Source organism: Trichosurus vulpecula, chromosome 9 (assembly GCF_011100635.1).
Source record: "Trichosurus vulpecula isolate mTriVul1 chromosome 9, mTriVul1.pri, whole genome shotgun sequence".
NCBI lineage: Eukaryota > Metazoa > Chordata > Mammalia > Diprotodontia > Phalangeridae > Trichosurus > Trichosurus vulpecula.
In genome coordinates, this window is record NC_050581.1 from 177,917,634 (window position 1) to 177,940,332 (window position 22,699).

Below are 22,699 nucleotides of genomic sequence, written 5' to 3' on the forward strand. Positions count from 1 at the left end.
ATGCTATCCACCTCCAGAGAAAGAACTGATAGAGTCTGAATGCAAATCAAAGCATACTATTTTCTACCTTTTGTATTTTTCTCATTTTTTCCTTTGGTTCTGTGTCTTTTTCACAATATGACTAACATGGCAATATGTTCTGCATGACTGAACATCAAACTGCTTAGTGTCTCAGGGAGGGGAGAGGTGAGGGAGGGAGAGAGAAAATTTGGAACTTGAAAATTTTTAAATGAATGCTCAAATTGTCTTTATATATAACTTGGGAAAACTATTATTCAAAACAAACTCATCTTGGGAAGGTGCCAACATCATTAGCAGGAGAAACAGAGCCATAACTAATAATTTGGGTACTCAGGGCAAGTAATACGAAATCTTCCCTAAAATCAACTATATAATTCTTTTGATAATAACACAAAAAGTAACTAAGACAAATTCAATTGAGGGCGGGGAGAAAGAGACCCCCAGGATATAGTGAAACTGCTGGGGAGGCCACTGACAGTGACGGGGTAGGGTAGAGACCAGGGCCAGGAGGAGCTTCATTTGAGGTAAAGCTGCTGTAAGGGAGGAATAGAACCATATGGTAGCTTTCTCTTTTAATTATTTATTCCTATTATTTAGAATTTAAACTCCGTTGTTTCTATGACATTGGAGACGTATACTGCTAGCCAAACATAAGTGTAAAAATATTAAAACTGCAAAATCTTTTCAAATTACTTTCAACTTCGGAGTTCTCAAAATTTTAGTTTCCTGGACAAAGCCCCAGTTGGATCACTCCAGTTTCTGCGGCATCATTTCGTTTCTCATGAATAAACACCAAGCCCTGCAGCTCTGCTCCAGGAACATTTTGCCTGAATAAAAAAGTGTCCTTTTGCTCACTTATTTCACTAAATCTCCAACAACCACAAACACATTTTTGGCAAACGAACCTGGCATGGTTTGGGGGTCAACGAGACAAGTCTAAACCTCTATAGTTCTGACAAGAGCAAGGATTTCTCTCTTTTTCAAAACTTTAAAAAAAAGGAAAGAGGAGAGAAGAAAAAGAAAGTCAGAGGAAAGAGGAGGTGCAAAGGGAAAACAGTGGAGGGGGAGGGGGAAGGGGGAGGAGAGAGAGAGACAGAGACAGACAGACAGAGACAGAGACAGAGAGAGAGAGAGAGAGAGAGAGAGAGAGAGAGAGAGAGAGAGAGAGAGAGAGAGAGAGAGAGAGAGAGAGAGAGAACAGTTGTGTAACTTCCTTGAGTGGGATAATTAACTTTCTTCTAAAGAAAGGCAAAATTAAAGGGGTCACCGTTTTTTCCAGCTGTGTTTTCTATGATGCAATCCAAAAGGGCACCCTTCCCCAGGCCCAGCAGCAGGAGAAAAAGACAAGAACATGTTCCCTGCATCCACAGCAGGAATAAGGGGCCTGGATCACTTAAATCATTGTAAACTCTTACTGATTTCCACTCCAACCATGGCTTTCCCGCCCCTTTCCTAAAAAGCCCGAGTCAGCAGAAACAACTCTAAGGAAATAAGTCCATTTCCCACTTGAATTCTTTGTAAGTTGCAAAGACAGCCTTCAGGTAAGAGGTCATCTGTTGGAACAGTCCAGGTCAGCTCCCTTCCTGAACTTGGGGCCAGATTAGCAGGAGGAGGAGTTGCATTCCCTGCACGGTTCTTTCCATCCTATGTTAAGCCAAGCTGTGTGCCGCAGAAGGCCAAGGCTGTAGTGGAAATGTCCCAACAGCTGTGCTCTCTGTACTTGGGGCTTGGCTTCCTCTAGGAAAACTCAAAAGGGAAAAAAAAAGTTCCTGTCATCTCTGGGCAAACCATCATCCTCCCACTGTTGCTTTCCAGACACCCAAGGGGGAGTCAAGCATCAACAAGTACCATTGTGCACAGCAGCTGTCCAACAACAGGCCGACTTCTGCCCTTCCGCCCTCCTCTCCTGGGGCTATGCTTCCAACCTTGGCTGACAGAGTGGCAGCCTAGGGCACTATGGAGAGCAAGGGATCACCTGCAGATTGTGAGGGGACAAGCCTGCTTGCCTTCAGAGGCCCGAGGCTCTGTTTTTTATTCTTTTCTTTTAGACTTGAAAGGTTGCTGCATGGACAACTTCCGAGGCAAAGCTCTGATAGTGTCTGGCACATAGTAGGTGCTTTAGTAAAAGCCTGTTGAATTTACTTCAAAGGATAGAAAGATAGAGTCCACAATGAGGCCACTTTACTATGGAGGAGTATTTTTAAAATAAGTATAGGTTTCTTCAGGGCAGCTAGGTGACACAGTAGATGTAGTGTCAGCCCTGGAGTTAGGAGGACCTGAGTTCGAATCCAATCTCTGACACTTTCTTGCTGTGTGACCCTGGGGAAGTCACTTCACCCTGTCTGCCTCAGTTTCCTCATCTGTAAAATGAGAAGGAAATGACAAACCACTCCAGTGATCTTTGTCAAAACAAAACAAAACATGCAGAGTCACAAATGACTAAAAAGCAACTGAACAAAAAAGAATACAGTGGTCCCCTTCCTGCCAAACACTAGGTTCTCCACAAGTGACCTTGTTCTTGTGCCTTCCAGGACCTTCCTCCTGATTCCCACAATTCTCATTCTCTCTCTCTCTCCCTCCCCACCCACCCCCCTCCATTCTACCTACAAACATTCATAGACATCCACCAGCGGCTGAGCCTAACCTGTGCTCTAGTGCAACCCTGGGGGAGGAAGAGACTGCCAGCAGCCAGACCACCCCTCCTCCACACATCATGCACAAGCTTCAGTGCAACCCCAGTGCACAGAAAGACTTCACCTGGCCTTGGCACACACCAGCCAGCTCCAGCTCAGCACCAGGTAATCTACAGTAACATATAGCTTCTAGCTGCCAGAACCAGAGGCCACAGTACACAAAGCCAATAATCATGCCCCTAGCTCCCAGCACAAGAAGTGTGGGACAGAGTTCCCTGTGCCCCAGAAGCAGAGATCCACTTTTAAAGTCAGGAAAAAGGCAATCACAATGAGCAAGAAGCAAATTAGAAAAGCAAGGATCTTACTATGGGGACAGGGAAGATCAAAATATGAATTCAGAAGAAGACAGCATTGATACTACACCCACATCTGAAACCTCAAAAGGAAATATGAACTAGTCTCAAGGCCAAAAGACATTCCTGGAAGAGCTCAAGAAGGATTTTAAAAGCCAAATTAAAGAGGTAGAAGAAAAATTGACCAATTCTTTTAAAAATACAAGTGACAAAATGGAAAAAATCACTGAAGAGAACAACTCCTGAAAAGCTAATATTGGCCAAATGGATAAGGAGGTACAAAAGCTAACTGAAGAAAACAATTTGTTAAAAATTAGAATTGGGCAAGTAGAAGCTAATGACTTTATGAGGCATCAAGAATCAGTCAAATGAAATCTAAAGAATGAAAATTGGAAGAAAATGTAAAATATCTCATTGGAAAAACAACTGACCTGGAATATAGATCTAGAAGAAATAATCTAAGAATTATTGGTCTACTGGAAAGCCATGAGGAAAAAAAAAGAACCTGGACAGTATCTTTCAAGAAAACAGCAAGGAAAACTGTCCCAAGGCCCTAGTACCAGAGGGCAAAATAGTCATTGAAAGGATCACCTCCTGAAAGAGATCCCAAATTCAAAATGCCAACGAATATTGTAGCCAGAATTATCAGGTCAAGGGGAAAATACTGCAAGCAGCCAGAAAGAAACAATTCACATATCGCAGAACTAATTTCAGGATCACACAGGACCTTGCAGCTTCTAGATTAAAAGATTGGAGGGATTGGAATACGATATTCCATAAGGCAAAGAAGCTTGGACTACAACCAAGGATCAACTACCCAGCAAAATGGCACATAATCTTTCAGGCAAGGAGATGATCATTCAATGAAATCCAGACCTTCCTGATGAAAAGGCCAGTGCTCAATGGAAAATTTGGTCTTCAAATATAAGACTCGAGAGAGGCATAAAAAGGTAAACAGGAAAAGAAAAAAAGAAAAAAAAAACCTTGTTATTCAATAAGAGCAAAGTGCTTACATCCCTACATGGGAGAATGATATTTGTAAATCTTGAGACTTCTATCTTTATTATGACATTTAAAAGGGATACAGATAGATAGAGGGTGTGAGTATAAATTAACTGATGTGATGATAAAAAACATGAGTGGTGCAAAGGGATTGTAATGGGAGAAGAGGAAATGAGGAGGCAGAAAAGAGTAAATTACATCACATGAAGAGGTACAAAAACATTATAGTAGAGGGAAAGAAGGGAGGAAGTAAGCATTGTTTGAACTTTACTCTCATTGGATTTGGTTCAAGGAGGAAATTACGTGCTCTGTTAAGTATAGAAATCTAACTTGCCCTACAGGCAGTAGGAGGGAAAAGGGAAAAGACAAGGGAGGGGGTGGTTAGAAGGGAGGCAAGCGAAGTAAGGGAAAAGTGAAGAAAAGGGATGGGGGCTGATAGAAGGGAGGGAAGATTGAGGGAGGCAGTGGTCAAAAGCAAAACTCTTTGAAGAGGGTAAGGGAGAAGGGAGAAATAGAAGCATAAATGGAGGGGGGAAAAGATGGAGAGAAAGACACAGAGAGTAATAATAACTGTGAATGTGAATGGGATGAACTCTCCCATAAAATGGAAGCAGATAGCAGAATGGATTAAAAACTATAATCCTACAACATGCTGTTTACAATAAACACATTGGAAACCAGGGGACACACATGGTAAAGGTAAAAGGCTGGAGCAGAATATATTATGCTTCAGCCGAAGTTAAAAAACAAAAGCAGGAGTAGCAATACTAATATCAGACAAAGAAAAAGCAAAAATATATCTAATCAAAACAGACAAGGAAGGAGGCTACATACTGCTAAAAGGCACATAGACAATGAAGGAATATCATTACTAAACATATATGCACCAAGTGGTAGAGTATCCAAATTCTTAGGGGAGAAGTTAAGGGAGTTATAGAAAGAAATAGACAGCAAAACTATACTAGTGGGATACCTTAACCTTCCCCTTTCTGAACTTGATAAATCCAACCTCAAAATAAACAAGAAAGAAGTTAAGGAGGTGAACAGAATTTTAGAAAAGTTAGATATGGTAGACCACTGGAGAAAACTGAATGGGGATAGAAAGGAATATACTTTTTTCTCAGCAGTACATGGTACATACACAAAAATTGACCAAGTACTGGGTCATAAAAACCTCACAATCCAGTATAGTAAGGCAGAAATATTAATGCATCCTTTCCTGATCATGACGCGATGAAAATTATATGTAATAAAGGGCCATGGAAAGATAGACTAAAAATCAATTGGAAACTAAATAATCTAATCCTAAAGAATGAGTGGGTCAAACAACAAATCCCAGAAATAATCAATAACTTCATTCAAGAGAATGACAGTAATGAGACTACATATCAAAACTTATGGGATACAGCCAAAGTGGTTCTTAGGGGGAAGTTTTGTATCTCTGAATGCTTGCATGAATAAAATAGAGAAAGAGGAGATCAATGAATTGGGCATGCAGCTGAAAAAGGTAGAAAAACAACAAATTAAAAATCCACAATTAAATACCAAATTAGAAATACTGATGATGAACCAGAGGACTTCAGAAAAAACCTGGAAAGCCTTATATGAACTGATGCTGAGTGAAGTGAACAGAACCAGGAGAACTTTGTACACAGTAACAGCCACATTGTGTGAGGACTGATTTTGACAGACTTAGCCCATCTCAGCACACAAGGACCTAAAACAATTCCACAGGACTCATGATGGAAAATGCCATCCACATCCAGAGAAAGAACTACAGAGTCAGAATGCAGAGCAAAGCAGACTATTTTCTTTTTTGTTTTGTTTTTCTTTCTTTCTCATGGTTTCTCCCATTCATTATAATTCTTCTATGTAATATGACTAATGTGAAAATGTGTTTAATAGGAATGCATGTGTGGAGCCCATATCAGATTACATGCCATCTTGGGGAGGGAGGGGGAGAAAATTTAAAACTTATAGAAGTGAATGTTGGAAACTAAAAATTAATTAATTAATTAATTAATTTGGGGGGTGAAGAAGACTTTGTTGAAAGTGAAACAATGTCTTTTTCATAAAGTTGCATAATAAAAACTTTTTGTCCTGTTAAAAAAGAGACTCTGTACCTTGACCCCAACATTGTGATGTCATTAGTCCTCTTTGAGTACAAAGAACAAGCAACAACAACTGAGTCAGCTACTTGTTGCTCTGACAACAACAAGAGAGAGGTCTGCTATCTCTCAGAGTCATGTATCCAGGATGTGGTAGATAATTTCCCAAGTGATCAAACTTTCCCTGACTTTTAGAGGTTCACAAAACATGTAATACTCCCACAATAAACTTGGATAGCATCACTAGACATTTTAAAAAAAGAAGTTTATCCTTTTTCAGCACACTCTTACTCAATCTTCTGCATTCTTTTCCACCTTCTCTTCTCTAACCCTGCACTCTTTACTGGCTCTCCTCCCATCATCTCATTGCTCTTTCTTAGTACCCCTGACTGGTTCCTCTTCCTCCCTAAGTCTAGGCATTCCTCAAGGCTCTGTCCTCATCCCCTTCTCTCAACATCCTTATTTCATTCATTGCCATGGCTTTCCATGGACTTCCAAAATCCAAAATCCATTTCCATGGATTTCCAAATCTCTCATTTCCAACCTCCTCCCCTGAGCTCCACTCCTTTATTTTCAATTGCTCGGTACACATTTCCAACTCTGAGGTTTTCTTTGCTGCACTTCCAACTCGACATGTACAAAATTGAATTCATTCCAAATTTGTTGACTCGTTACTACTTATCCTTTTCCCCAAAACTCTATATTTCTGTTATTGGCAGTCACCCAAGCTGAACATTTCAGAATCACTTCATAATCTTCACTCACCATCATACTCAACATCCAGATACTAAGTCTTGCTGAATCTAATTTCACAGTGTCCGTTCCATCCACCTTCCCCCTACCTGCTTCAATTCCCAAAGTCACCATCAAAATTCTCCTTACCTATGGTTTAGACATTTGTAATAGCCTAACTGGTTCCCTTACCTCCAATAGCTCGATCAATAAACATTTAGAGATTCAAAGACAAAAACTAGAATAGTCCTTGTCTTCAAGGAGTTACATTGGTTCTACAGGGGGAGACAACATGTACACATAGACATTTACTAAAGACAAGTACATGAGATATAGAAGGATAATTTTGGCAGGAAGGCTCTAGCAGCTGGGATACTTTGAGTCTCTCTCCTTTCACATAAATCCTTCCTGCTGCCAAAGTCCTCTGATGACATCACAGAAATTGTCAGTGGCTCCTACTATATACCTAGTTAACTATAAACTCCTTATACTACTTACTATGTCCTCCTTCATCTGGCTCTAACCAACCTTTCCAGTCTCATCTTAATTCATACCATTCCCCCTTAGGTTCCAGATGAATGGACTCCTGAGGATCCCCATCTTAATCCATGTATGCACACTGTGATTAATGCCTGAGAATGGCTCCTTCTACATGTCTAACTTTAGGAATCATTCCCTCCCCTTAAAATCCAGCTTTGATATCACCTAAGGTCATCCCTGATCATCTAGACCAGATTATCCTTAATTTGGGATCCACAGAAACCCTATCTGTGGATAGATTTCAGGGGCTCTACCAACTTGGATGAGAAAAAATCTTTATTTTCACTATTCCCTAACTGAAATTTAGCATTTTCTTCCATTATAAATGTAGGAGACAGACATTATTCTAAGGGGTTTATGGCCTTCACTAGATTGCCAAAGGGTTCCATGACAAAAATGTAAGGAATCCCTGGCCTAGACTTAAGGAAATCCATTCCCTTTCTGCCCTCTCTAATTTCTGTATTTGGCTTTTCCTCAGTTCTTTTCTCATTATAACTCATCTTTATTTGTATAGCTATCTCTTTTTTCCATTAAATTATAAGCTTTGAATTCCCAGAACTGAACACAGGACTTTGCATGCAATAGACACTATGTATGTGTTTAATTGAGTTGGAAATATGATCATATGGGTAAGATATTTTGTGCTATCTGAACATGAGCTATCATTATGATATTGATTGACTATTCCTCTTTCATAGAATATCCCCAGGTGGTTCTTCCTGGGGAGGGGGGTCTTCCAGGCCTCCCTATAGCTAATGAAGAGCACTCTCCAGATCCCTGGATTTTTAACAGTTAATAAGTTGTCACTTATCCAGATGTTAGTTACTTGAAGGCTTCCAGGAAGGAAGGCACCTACTACTTCCTGAAGCAGCCTATCCCACTTTAAGATGACTCTGTTAGGCAGATTTTCCCAACATCAAGGAGAATTTGTATTTTGCTTTTTTCCCCCCAACTTTCACCCCTTGCTTCTAGTTATGCCCCCGGGGGCCAAGCAAAGCATATCTAAAACTTCTTTCATCTGACAGCCCTTCGAATACTTGAAGAGAGCCCATATATCACTCCCCACCTCCCCCATCAGTCTTCTTATCAAGCTAAACATCCCTTTGATTTAAATTAATTCACCAATCTTCACATGGCATGAAGTCAATGACCTTCATCATCCTGGCTTCCCTCCTCTAGATGTTTTCCAGCCTATCAGCCTCCTTCCTAAAACACGATATTCAGAGCTGAACATTGTTCTCCAGGTGTGGTCTAACCAAAGGAAAGGACAGCAAGTATATCACCAACCTGGCCTTGGACCCACAAAATATTAATAGCTCCTCAGGCTCCAACAGTGGGAATAGTAGAATTTTCACCAAAGAGAGTGAGCTCATAATAAATGTTTGTTGACCACTAACTGACCTCTAGTCCCAGAACCATTCTCCTTCAGTCCCACTGCAAACTCTGGGTCTGAAAAATGTGGTCAGGGATAATTGTCTGCTTAAAAAGTGGGGAGGCTGATAGGTAGAGAAACCTACCTACAAGGCCAATTTACTGCACTGATAGGGGGGTAGGGATGCTAATATTTCCATACAAGAAAACTGAAAGTCTTCATCTGCCAAATAAAATAGTTTCCTTGGAGCTAAATAAACATTGTGCTGTGGACTGACCTGAAGAATCGACCAGCTGCTTCTATTTAAGGCTTCCCCTCTGTCTCCCTCTGGCCACTTGATCAGATCAGGAAGAGCCAAACTGCTTCATTTGTAAGGTTCCCCCCCTTTCTCATAAGGAGGCAGAGAACATGGAGAAGGAGATGGGCAGCAGCTGCTGCTTCAATTTCAGTTGGCTTGTCACAAGGCTAGAGTAATTAGGACTATTAAGAACCTTAGAGATGGCCCAGGCTAATTCTTTCATTTTAAGAAGAAGGAAAGTGAGCCTGGAAAAGTGTTGGTGGTTTGCTTGGCCAACGTAAAATGATGATGGTGATGGTGGGGGTGGGAGTGGGGGATGGGCGTGGTGATGATGATGGTGGTGAGGAGGATAACAATAATAATAAGCATATATAGGGAGCTTTCAAGTTTGCAAAGCACTTAAAATATATTCATCTAAGCTTCCCAGTAATCCTTGTGAAGTAGATAGGATGAGCGTTGTTATCTCCATTTTACAGACAGGCAAACTGAGGTTCAGATGAAATGATTTGTCTAGGGATCACTTAGATCGTAAGGGTCAGAGCCAAGACTGGAACCCTGAGATTACTGAACGCAAGTCCAGGAACCCATCGACTCTACCCCATTGTCTATGTATCTATGTGACATAGATTATAAGTAGTGGAGATGAGTGAGGGTACTTCATTGTTCAGCTGGATGCAAAAGCCTGAGGGTCTCTTGAAACTGATCCCCCACCTCCATATGCAATCCGTTGCCCAATTCCGCCTACTTTCCCAATCTCTCTTGCATATGCTCCCTTCTCTCTGATGTGACCACCTCAAGTCTGCAGTATTAGTTGCTTCCTGGTGGGACTCGCAGCTTGAAGCCTCTCTTTACTCCAGTCCATCATTCACTCAGCTGTCAGTGATCTTCCTATAGCACAGGTTTGACCATGTCATCCCTTCCCCTCCTCAATAAACTCCAGTGGCTCCCTATCACCTCCAAGTGATATAATACATAAAATCCCTTGTTTGGCTTTTAAAGCCCTTCACAACATGATCTCTTTCAACCTTTCCAGTCTTCTTACACCTTACCCCTCCCCCCCATGCATGGATCTCCATGTACTCTATAATCTATAACAGCGACCACCACCATTACCACTGTCCATTCCTTACATACTGCAGTCCTCTCTATTCTGAGCATTTTCACTGGCTATCTCCCATGCCTGTTAGGGTCCCCCTCCTCATATTTGCCTTCCACCTTCCTTGGCTTCCTTCAAGTCTCAGTTAAAATCCCACTTCAACAACAAGCCTTTCCCAGGCCTCCCTAATCTTCGTGCCTTCCCTCTGAAATTATCTCCAGCTGACCCTGTATATATTCAGTTGGTACATAGCTATCCTCCATTACCTCTGTTAGATTATGAGCTCCTTGAGAGCTGGGGCTGTTTTTCCACCTTTCTTAGTATCATCAGCATGTCACACAGTGCCTGGCACACAGAAGGTGCTTAATAAATGCTCACTGACTGATTTTCTTGGCCATGGTGATCTGCTTTCAGCAAAATTTTAGAGGTCAAAGTAAACAGAATGCCAGAGTCAGGGAGACCTAAGTTTCAATCCTCCCCGAGACCTTTACTAGTTGGATGTACGACCCTAGGCAAGTCACTTGACCTTTCTTAGACTGTTTCCTCATCTGTAAGATGGAGACAATAACAGCACCTACCTCGCAGGACTGTTGTGAGGATCAAATCAGATAACAAATCTATTATCTATGATGTAATCATTTCTTGAAAATGTATTTTATTTCTAATTTATGGAATAAAACAAGCATTTCTATAATAGAATAAAAAAAGATAATTGCACTTGAAACTGCAAATCTATTATGTACAACTTCCTTTTAAATATATCATAAAGTTTTCACGTAAACTTCTTTTTCCTTTTCCCTTTTCTTTTCTTCCCTCCCCCATGTTATCATTTGTAAAGTGCTTGGCAAACTTTAAACTGATAAACACTAGCTCTTAGTTATTACTAATTACAAGTTATTACTAACCGCTTCCAAATTGAAGAGATTTGCATTTCAACATCTGATTCTAGATAACCCCTCCCTCTACTTCCACCCCACTCCACCCCCAAAATTTGTCCATCAGTATTAAACTTCCAGTGGTGCAATTTCCGCCATCATAGTAGGGGAGGCATTCAATTCAGCGAGGCAAACATTTATTAAGCATTTACTATATGCAGCCATTGTGATAGGTGCTAGGGATACAAAAATACTGAAAAGACGAAACAATCTCAATTTCTGTTCTACTGAGGGCCCACAGCCCATAGACAGCTAAGTATACTATAAGGACAATTGAGGGAGGATAGAGCAGCAGTAACTGGGGGAATCAGGGCAGACATCACAGATGCCACATCTCAGTTGAGCCTTGAAGGATGATGGAGTCTACGTGCTGGACAGGAGAGAATGTATTACAAACTGTTAAGTAGAAGATCTGTATATACTTTATACATGGTGGTGAAGATGGAGCATCCAGTCTGAAGAAAGGCTGGAAGGTTGAGTTTCTGAAGGGGAATGGTATAAAATAATCCTGGGTGGGCAGACGGAAACCAGATTGAGGTACAGGTCTGAAAATGCCCCTCCCTTGCTCAGGGATCTCTAATGACTGCCTAATTCCTCTAGGGTAAAATATAAACTCCTCTGATTGGGATTTCAAACCCTTCATAATCCATCTTTTTGTACTTTTCTAGGTTAATTACATATTCCTCCCCTCTACTCACTCTACCACCTAGCCAAACTGGCCCACCCCCATCTCTAGCTTCCAAACCTTTGACCAAGCTGTGCCCCATGGTTGGCAGACTCTCTCTCCTCATTTCTCTCTCTTAGAATCTCTATACCCCTACATGATCCAGCACATGTGCCACCTCTTGTGCACTGGTCTTTCCTAGCCTTCCCTCTTGTTAATACTCTCTACACCTACCCACCTGAATTATTTTTATCTCTTTCATATTTCTTTGTATATATGTTGCCCCCCCACCCAGGAAAATGTGAGTTCCTTGAGGGCAGGGAGTAATATTTTGTTTTGTTTTTTGTCTGTATCCTCCACATCTGGTACGCAGTAGTTTAATAAATGCTTTGGAGACAGCATTTTTTCTGTTGAAATAATGGTCATACCACTTAGTGTCTCTGAAATCAATCTTCCAAAATTCATTTAACCTCCCTGGGACTCGGTTTCCCCCTCTGTAAAATGAGAGGGTTGGACTAGATGACCTCTGAAGTCCAGTCCCTTCTAGCTCTAAGTCTGGGACTTTACAATCTTATGAATTGAAGTGAATGCAATGGTGCCCCATCCAAGGGGTTTGTATTGTATCCAGTTAGTTACATCACCTTAACCTAGTACCTTCCTTTCAAGTCTATATCCCATAGTCCTAAAGTTGGACATGTAGCTTCTGAAAGTTTGTCCAAAGATGTTTAAATACTGTATTTTCCTACATATAAACACTTTCAAAATATAAACCAACAAGTTGAGATGTCATTTTTTAAAAGCAAGCATTGAGAATGTTTTGGAGATGAGAGAAATCCTGGTTTATCCTCAGGCCAAAGCAGTAGATAGATTCTGGTGCCCTGCCTAGCTAGGAGAAATGCATCAAGGGTTTCCTGTCCAACAAATTACAATATGACTCTTGGAATAGTCTCTTCTTCAGAATCAGAGGATGTTGATTAGGCCTGGTGTTGAAAATCCCAAACATTCCAGTTGGCAGAACACTGGACTACTGTGAGTTCAGCCATGGCTCTGACTGTTCTTATTGAAATGTGTTTGGGTGGGGAGAGAGGGGGCAGGGAAAAGAGAAAGAAGAAAGAGGGGAAGAGAGAGACAAGAGGGAAGAGACTGGGGAAAAAGAGAAAAGGGAGAAACAGAGACACAGAGAGAGAAAGAGAGCCAGCCAGGTGCTAGCCACTACCTCAGGATGTCTTTCTCTTCCAGGTCCAACAGTTAGAGTTCTGGAGTGTATCCAGCTCAAAGCTCCAGATTTTACATTTGATTATAAAGCCAGAGGCAAGGGATTTCTTCAAGGACAATTCTCTTACTCTGGAATTCCCTTCTCTTGCAGATCCAAGAGAATTTTCAGTCAGGAGATACAAGGCACTAGGCTACTGACGGGCACACAGTTTTCTTGGCATCCTTATTTGTACAAAGAGTAGTTTGAAGGGATGAGTTTGAGAGGACAGCACCAGGGCCCTTCTGGATAGGTGGGCCCTTCTGGATAGGTGGACCCTTCTGTCTCACTAAATGAATAAGTAATGCCACTTCAGTATGGAGGGGCCCTTGATGCAGTCAATTTATATTCATGGATGACTCCCCCCACCACTTCCTTACAAAGGCAAATGGGCTTTTTGGAACCTACATGAAGTCGGCCTAAAGAGGTAAACATTTGGGTGGTCTGTTGATGTTCACAGAGCACATTTGAAATTAACTAAATTGCTTTCTATGAGAAACAGACTTTAATGCCCGTTCAAAGAGCTAGGGGCTTGGAAGAGAATTGGGTAAGTAGCATGAATATTTCTTTGTGTATACTGTGACTTGAGTTGTTGTTTTAATGGTAGCATCTGCTAATGAAGGAAAGAAATGGGGTGACTAGAACCAGAGACTGAAGGCCATGCAATATCCCCACCTACCCACCCACCTAGGGGATTTCAGCCAGCAGGACAGAGCTGACATATTTACCATCTGCTTTGGCCTTAGACTTTCATAATGAAAACCAATCTTTCTCTCTCCCTCTCTCTCTCTCTCCCTCTCTCCCTCTCTCTCTCTCTCTCTCTCTCCCTCGCTCTCTGTCCCCCTCCCTCCCTTTATCTCTTCCTCCCTCTCTTCCTCTCTCACTCCTTCTTCCCCTCTTTGTCTCTGTCTCTGTCTCTCTTTCTCTCCCTCCTCCCTTCCCTCCCTTCTTCCCTCTCTTCCACTCTTTCCCTCCCTCCACTCCTCTCTCTCACCCTCTCTCCTTCTCATTTTCCCTATTTCTCTCCCTTACCCTCTCCCTCCCCTCCCCCCCATCCCAAAAAATAGGTTAATTATCCCACTTGGGAAAGCAGTGAAGGTTCCCAGAGATTTACCCACATAGTGGAAGGGCTGAGACATGTGTAGGGGTGAGGGCCCTCCAAAGTTCAGAGAACTCTGGAAGTGCTTACCAGTCTTTAGTAGGGTGGCAACAACAAAAGGTAGCCCCTAGGTAGAAAGAATAATTAGTTGATATAGGAAATCCTCAGTTAGTGAGCCTCCTTTTCCCCCTCAGCCTCCAGCCAAGGTGAGCTACTCTCTGGCTAGCCCTTCCTGTGACCCTTTCACACACACACACACACACACACACACACGCACGCACGCACGCACGCACGCACACACTCTCTGTAAGTGACTTGCCCAGGGTCATACAGCCAGTACGTGTCTGAGACTAGATTAGAATTCTGTTCATCCTGACTCCAGGCCCCATTCTCTATCCACTGTACTATTTAGAGACACACACACACCCCTCCCCTACCTCTAGTATCAAAAATGACTACTCCACTGCCTGGCCAAGTCAGTCGACAGACATTTATGAAGCACTTAGTATGTGCCTGGGCACCTTGCTAAGCCCTGAGGATACCAGGGAAGGCAGCTAAGACCTGCCTTCAAAGAATTTACATTCTAATTGGGGAACACAAGCAAATAACTAGATGCAGAGAAGATATACACGGGGGAAAGGAAGGTGATCTCAAAGGAACATACTCTGCCACCTGGCTGCCTGGATCCCATCGTGACAATGGCTTTTACTCCTCCCTCATGTACTTTCTTTGCTGTGGGCAGTGTGGAACCATCCTAGTTCATCACCCAGTCTTAGAGGACCTGATGAGGCCCTAAGAAACCATGCCTGTATTCCATGCCTTGCCCCCACTGGAAGCATCGAGGAAGTGGTCCTCTGCTGGATAGCACAGAACTTTCTGGTGCTCATGGACTTCTCTCCAACTCATAGCATCACAGGTCTACACCTGAAAGGGTCCTCAGAGGCCTTTCAATCCAACCCCTTCATTTTACCAACAAGGAAGCTGAGACCCAGAGACATCATACAGGTAGCAAAATGTATTACCAAGCATCTTTTATACAATATATCAATACATCTGTACTTATTAGACATTAATTCCCACATCTACTCAGACGCAGATCATCTCCAGAGTCTCAGAGGTTACACACCCCATCCCCCATCAGTACTATGGTTATAGGGTTAGTCAGTGCCTGTGGCAAGATTTGAATGCAGGTTTTCCTGACTTAAAGTCCCAGTACTTAATCCATTGTCTCATTAGACATTTCCCATCATGTGTGATGGAGGAATCATTCCAAGGAGAGAAGTCTGACATTAATTATAAACAGTGCAGCAATAAGAACCTATAATAAGAATCTAGAGTCAGGTTTGATGCCTCACTGACAGAGAGACCTTGGACAGAACACATCACTTCCCTATCTCTCAGCTTCTTCATGTGTAAAATGAAGGGGGTATTGGCCCTTGAAACTTGACAGCTCCAGCGAGGTGTTTTCCAGTTACAGACCTATGATCATGTGGCCCGATTCAGATCAACTTTCTCCCAGGGGTCTCTGGCCCATTAATTTCTTATTCCCTCTTGCTTTCATTTCCCACATCCCCCCCCCCACCAGACTCTCAGCCCCCTTACGCATACACACTCACATACACGCTCACACACATATACACTCACTCGCACACTCGCACACATACACACTCACGCACACACATACTCATACACATACACGCTCACACACATATACACTCACTCGCACACTCGCACACATGCACACTCACATACACACATACTCATACACATATACGCTCACACACATATACACTCACTCGCACACTCGCACACATACACACTCACGCACACGGTTTTCCCTCTCTTATGTTTTCAGAGACGTCAGCCCTTGCAGAGTCCCGCTATTTCCTAGAGGAACAAGGAGGCAGTCCCTTGAACTGTTTACAGATCCTGTTGCCTGGCTGCAAGAATCATTTCCAGCTTGGAATCCAAGTAGATGGCTACCCGGAGTACACACAGCCAAGCTATGTAATCAGCCTCAGCATGCGCAGCTCTGGGACCAAGGCCGGCTGACGTGTTCTCCTTCTGAGCCCCCGAGAACACGTCACAAGAAAAGTCCTTGGACGTCTTTCCCATCTTCCTCCTCCTTCAAGTACTGCCTGAAATGAAATGCACTTAAGTGCTCTACCAGGATATTAATGGGTGGGAAAGATTACTTTCAGAAGGACAATGGGGTAATAGGTCACTAGGTTTTCTATGAGAGACATCCTAGTGTACAATAAGCATAGTGACCATTTAAATAAAGTTTGTGGAGCCCTTTAATCCACCAGTTTTACACAAGTTATCCCACTTGATCCTCCCAATGACCCCACAGGGGTCATTGCTATGCTATGACCTTTATAGAAAAGGAAACAGGCTTAGAGATCAGATCTGACACCAAATCTTCATAGTTTCGAGCTCAGTGAGTGCTAGGGAGCTGGACGTGGAGTCTGGAAGACATGGCTCTAATTCCCACTTCTGACACAGAATGACTAGTCCCACAGTCTGACAAAGACCGAACAAGTCACTTCCTCCTGAACAAGTCACCTCTTTTCCTCTTCTGTAAAATGATGGCCATCATGATCACGGCTAAAATAAATGCTCCTCTGTGCCAGGCACTGTGCCAAGCGCTTGACAATTATTATCCCATTTGATCATCACAACCCTGTGAGGTTGGTACTATTGTGATCCCCATTTTACAGCTAAAGAAACTGAGGCAGATAGAGGTTAAGTGACTTGTCCAGGGTCACACAGCTAGGAAGTCTCTAAGGCCATAGTTGAACTCCAGTCTTCCTGACTCCAGGCCCAGTGCTCAACTCACTGCACCACCTACGTGCCCTAATATCGGTAGGTTAATAAGTGTGAGGAGGTTTTGTTTGTTTGGTGGGGCAGCAGGATTCTGTAATCTCATTAGCAGAGCAAAATCCTGGTTGTAGTGGGGGAAACTCCCTCTATCAATGGAGCAACTGTTCAGGAACTTACTCTTTTTGGAGCGGGGGAGGCAGGGCAATTGGGGTTAAGTGACTTGCCCAAGGTCACACAGTTAGTGAGTGTGTCAAGTGTCTGAGGTTGGATTTGAACTCAGGTTCTCCTGATTCCTGGGCCAGTGTTCTACTCACTGACCCACCTAGCTGCCCCCAGGAACTTACTCTTAGAGAGTTTCCCTGTACCACTGAGAGTTTAAAGGACTAGTCCAGAGTCGCACAGTCGGTGTGTGTGTCAGAAGTGGGACTCGAACCCAGCTCTTCCCGACTCCAAGGCTGGATCTACATCTGTGTTGTTATTAGCACATCATCATTGTCTTCATCATCATCATCGTTATCATCATTTTGGCTGTTTATTGATGGAACAACCCAAAACATTTTTTGCACCAGAAATACTGACTTTTCAACAAAGAAAATCTGAAATATATTTTCCTTCAAAATCAATGTAAAAGAGGGTTGATTTGATTTGTTTGTTTATTGATTAATTGATTGGTGGGGTAATTTTGGAATAATGATGCTTCCTCAACCAATTTTGAGAATAGCTCCCATTGACTTCTTGAGGCACCTTACATACTCAGATGAAAGGAAGTCATTTTAACTGATGAAAATTTGCTAGTACCAGTGAAGAAATCTTGACTTCTACTTTTTTGAGACAGTATTATATTTCTTCAATGCCAACTCCCATGGATTAAATAACCCCATGTATTCTGCTAAACAGACTCCTCCTACTTCAAGCTTCACCACATCCTGGGAGGTTGAGGGGGGTGAGGGGGAGAGAGATGAACTTTTTCTGATTTGCCTTCCCAAACCTACAGACCTTGGGAGCAAGCAGTGTGGCTGCCCTACAGAAGTTTTGCCTAGGAATCCTACCTCTGAAGGGAGAAGGAGCTGAGCTTGGAATCAATGTCCCAACTCTGGAAGTCTCTAGGATTTTTTAAATCTCCCAATCAGTCTTATTCCCCCAAACAATCTAAAGTCTTTAGTGGGAAGTCAAACAAACTTGACTGTAAATCACCCTAGTGGGGACCAAAAAAGGAAAACTTAAAAAGATATCTTGGGAGCTCTGGAATATTCTCAAAGTCTCTTTGCTTTTTGTTCTTATACCCCTTTCCTCCATGGTACAGCCCAACCTTGATTAATTGCAAGGCTCAGGGAAAGGATTCTGGTTAATTGAATGCTAACTAGAAACCTATCTGTGGTCTGACCTTGGTGGTTGGAAGTAACATAGAACAATCCACTTTCCTGCCTTAGTAAGTATAGTAAGATAGACCTTAACAGTTGGAGCCATTTTGCTTTGTTGCTAGGTGTACTCCCTCCATTACAGAATTATAATCCCTTTCCAGAAGGTCTTCAAGATGTGCTAGATTTAAACAAAATTCATCACCATGATGTTGTCAAAACTGGGCTAATTTCATCCTCTGTTAAAACACTTCCAGATGCTTCCTGGGTTTGTACTGGAAAGCTTTCCAGTTTAGGAAGATCAACGAGGGCAACAGGTCACTTTTCAGGCCATAGTGCTGAGGTTAAAGCAGATCCCAGAGATCATCTAGGCCAACCTCCTCACTTTACAGATGAAGAAACTGAGGCTAAGGAGGTTTAGTAACTTGCTCAAAGTCACACAGATAGCAAGATTTAAACTGAGATCCCCAGCCATCCAAATCCAATATTCTTTCCACTGAGCCTTGGCTCAGCAAAATGTTGTTACCACCATTATGAACTTGCTTTAATAATTATGGATCTTAAATGCTGTGGGTCTTCATTATGATAATAAATTCTCACCTATCTGCTAGTACCTCCTTATTGCCTTAGAAACAGCTGCTTCACTCCCAGTTCTCTCCCATCCTTAGAAAACCCTCATTTGAATCTGCTATCCCCTCAAGTTATCGTCCTATATCTTTTCCTCCCTCTCATATCCAAATGACTAGAAAAAAATTATGTATATGTATCACCTCTTCTCTCACTCACTTTGCAATGTCTCACATCTGGCATTTGACCTCATCACTCAAGAGAACCTACTGTCTCCAAAGACATTGATGGTGGTAGCATAGTAGAGAGAGTACCAAGACTAGAGTCAAGAAGGCCTGAGTTCAAATTCATTGTCAGATACTTTGTATCTTTTCCTCTTGTTAAATCCAAAGGCCTTTCCTCAGTCCTCATTGTTCTGGAACTTTCTTCAGCATTTAACACTGTTAACCACCATCTCTTGCTCATCCTGAATTTTCATGAAACTGTTCTCTCTTGGTTCTCCTACCTGTCTGACCGCTCCTCAGTCTCCCTTATTGGTTAATCATCCATACTCTGTACCATAACTGTGATGTACCACAAGGCTCTGTCCTGGGCCCTCCTTTCTTATTCTCTACCCTCTAATCAGCTGTTCTCATTAGTTCTAAAAGGCTCAATTATCATCTCAGTGCAGATAACTAGCTGTACCCCAGACATCTCCAACTCAACATGTCCAAGAGAGAACTCATCTTTCCCCTTAAGCCCTCCCTTCTGCTGAACTTGCCTGTTTTTGGTGAGGACACCAACATCTTCCCAGCTATCCAGCTTTGCACCCTAAGTGTCACCCTCAACCTCTCATTTTCCATCATCCCCCACATCCAGTCAGCTGCCAAGTCTTTTTAAGCATGCCTCCACAACACCTCTTGTTTCTATCCCTTTCTCCCACCAACATGGCCAATTCCCTAATTTATCATCTCTTGTCTAGATGACTACAATAGCCTTTTAACTAGTCTCAACACTCATTCTCTCCCATCTACAATTCATCCTTCACACAGCTGCCAAGACAAAATACCTAACATACCAATCTGACCACATCACCTCACCTGCTCAAGAAACTTCCACAGCTGCCTATTGCCCCCAGGATAAAAAATGCAAAAGTCATCTAAAACCTTTTTACAGTGTGTCTCCAGTCTACTACTCCAGGCTTATTACTCCTGGTCACATACTTTATGTTTCACCCAAACTGCCCCACTTGCTGCCCCTTATGCATGGCATTCCACTTCCTTCCTTCATGCCTTTGCAAGGACTGATTCCCATGCTTGGAATGTTTTCCCTCTTCACCTTCATCCTTTGGAATTCCTGGCTCTCATCAAAGACCATCTCAGGTGCACCCCATAAACAAAGCTTTTCTAGATTCCTTGAGTTGTTAATGCTGCCTCAGTCCCGAAAAAAAAATTACTTTGTATTTATTTGTAGTATTCCTCCATTAGACTATAAACTCCTTGAGGGCAGGACTCAATTCACACCAGAGAGACTTGGATTTAAATCCTGCCTCTGACATATACACCTCTCAGTGTTCTAATGAACTCTTTAAGACTCTGGAGAAGGCACTGAGTTCTAATGATAGAATGAGTTCCCAGTTCTGGCAGCTTTCCCTATCAGTAAATCACAGGACTGGTCCCTCTCCTCTATATCTGTATCCCAATCGCAATCCCAATTTCTATCCTTACCCATATCCCAATGATCAATGCCTAGCACAGTGGCTCATACATAATAAATGCTTAATAGAGATTTGTTGAATTAAGTTTTGTTGAGCCATCTGCTTTTCAAGCTCATATCACCCACACAAGGCTAGAAGGTCAATGAGCTTCATCTGGTCCTAACACTATCAATCCAAAAAGAAAAGAAAAAAATGTTGAGTTTCCAGAAAGAAACAAACTGTTCTAAAACAGCCACCAGGCTTGATGGAGATAGTTTCCAAGTTCCCGATCAACTTCTTCATTTTAAGAAATAGACTCTTCTTTGCAGTCCTGCTTTCCAAATTTTCTTACATCAAAATAACTTTGACTGGAGTCACACAGGGAAGGATTCAGTCATCTAAAGGGATGATGCTGTCAGGGAGCATTTAATATTCAGAATGTTTCCCTTTCATTATCTCCATGGTATCTCCATCAAGTCAACTGACATCACCAATCCACAAGAAGTAAATTGACTCAACAAATATCGAAACATTCAATGAGAAGAGAACCCTGTTCTTAGACTTTCTCTGGAAGCCGGGCAAGGCCACTTTAGAGGCATCATGATCCAATCTGCACTATCGAATAATTTAACAATTAGCCAGGGGAACTGAAAGGCATCACCTATACAGAGTCATAAAAAAAAAGATTCTGAAGGAAAGAAACTAACAATTTGGAGGGGAGGGATAGCAAAGCAGCCTTCGAGAGTCCTAGTCCACGCTTTTGTTCTTCACCCTAAAGGTCTGGGCTCCTTTTGATTTCCTTCTTAATGCACCTTTCAGTGGGGGAAATTCAAGATTTAACAAGGTCTTAACACTAAAGAAGTTCTTAAGAGGAAAGGAAAGGGGGGACCCTTTATTTGGCTTTCATTTGGAAACACCTGACTGCCATTTTTGAGATACATCAAGGATAAATAAAAATGGAACGAAGGGATGATGAAAAAAAGTAAGGTCACAGCCTTTCAATGAGCATGACAGGTTAGGGGGAGAATATATAAAATGTTATGGCCAAACAAGCATTTTAGCCAATAAATCCTACTTGTCACTGTTAGCAGCTTGGTATTGAAAATCCCACCCATGTGTTTAAAATTGCACATTAAACAAGGATACCCAACACAGAACCACGTGAAGATAAACCAAGATGCCCAGCTGGTTTTATTTTAAAAGATATTTAACTTTCCATATTAAATACTCTAGGTCTTTTTAGAGGGCAACTAACATATGTCTTTTGGGGAAATTCAAAAAAAAATCCCCCCCCCTCCAAAACCTCCAAACAAAAAAAAAACTGAGCTCTTTAAAATAACCCAATATGTGAAGCTAAAAGCTTAGAAATGCACTCAGAACCTTGCCTCACTCACTAAGTCCCAGATGAACCCTCATCTGGGGGCTGGAGAAGAGAGCAGTAATTATCCTAAGTGCTTTGAGGGTGGGAAAAAAAAGTCATCTCAGTAAGAAAGATTTTGGACAAAAGAATGGCTCCAAAACTTGCTCTTTAATAAAAGCTGCTGTTTACGTGAGATCTTGGATCAAGGACTGGAAGGAACCTCAGGGGCCACCTGGCTCAAGCCCTTCCTTTTATGAATGAGAGAGCTGAGGTCCAGAGTGGTTAAAAGACATGCTTAAGGTCACACAGGAAGCATCATAGGTGGGATCTGAACCCAGGTCCTTCAGCTCCAGAGCCAATATCCTTTTTACTATATCACACTGCCTCCCGTGAGCTTTTCTATGCATTATCTCATTTGAGCCTGAAAACAACCCTGGGACTTGGGTGCTAAGAGTATTATCACTCCCGCTGTATAGATAACGAAACTGAGGCTCAGTTTCTCAGTTTTGTCTCAGCCTGAGAAGTGACTTGCCCAGGAGCATATAACTCAGTATCTGAGGTGGGCATTGAAGCAGGCCTTTCTGACACCAGCTCTATCACAATGATTCTCTTTGGCCCAATATGGTAGCCTTATGTCATATCCTTTGAAATCTTCCTTCCCTATTCCCCCCTCCTTCCCTCCTCTCAAATATACACACACTGCCAGAACTTTGTGTACTGCGGAGACACGATATAAATAAGTTAGGTAGTAAAATGACCTTTTCTCAAATCACGTTTTGGGCCAGATTTGTTCTACAGCTGTCTCGTTACT